Below are 789 nucleotides of genomic sequence, written 5' to 3' on the forward strand. Positions count from 1 at the left end.
CGACTCTGGAAGACACGTGAGAAATTAACCAATAGATCATCACTCAAATATGCAGAGCACATAAATACATAAAATTGCGTATGTATATGTGAGGGGGGGGGGTTCGATTTGTTATCAAAGGCGTGTTGACTGGAAGGGAAGATACGTGTACATTCCACAACTTAATCACTTTTCTGGTCTCCTTTCAAGACGGGAGTATTTTAGTTCAGTCCGTCCCCCATGCGTCATCAGGTATTAAAACTTCTCTAAGACTTGTATATATGTTTTTCCATGTCTTATTATGTTGTTATCTATGCACATGTCCATCCAGGGAATCAAGAGATAAATGTCCCGAGACTGCCCTGGTTCTTTGCGTCAGTCTCCGAGCGGCCTAGCGCATTCTTGGAGGAGGAAAAGAGATCTCTCGTATGTACAGTCATGGACAAAAGTTGCATAATCGGGCCTTCGCTAAGTCCAGTCCTCAATACGTGATCGTGACGGTCGAATAAATATCTTTATCTTCTAATACCGCTCGGGAATGAGCCGTAGGACAGACAGAAATTCACAGGGTTCAGGCACGTGGGTGAATCATACAGGGAATGGTGTGGCTGTACAGTACAAAGACGTACTGCCTGCGTGTCCTCATGTTGCAGCTTATGAAGGCGACGATCTGACTACCTCGTGTGAGTAATGCGAGGTTAATATAAAGCAGAACTTTATTTACATATGCATGACATAAACCTGAATTATATGTACCAACTGCAAAGATCCGAATTAAGATAAAGTATTAAATGTAATAAAATTGAGTAA

This window comes from Penaeus monodon, chromosome 31 (genome assembly GCF_015228065.2).
Source record: "Penaeus monodon isolate SGIC_2016 chromosome 31, NSTDA_Pmon_1, whole genome shotgun sequence".
NCBI classification, from domain to species: domain Eukaryota; kingdom Metazoa; phylum Arthropoda; class Malacostraca; order Decapoda; family Penaeidae; genus Penaeus; species Penaeus monodon.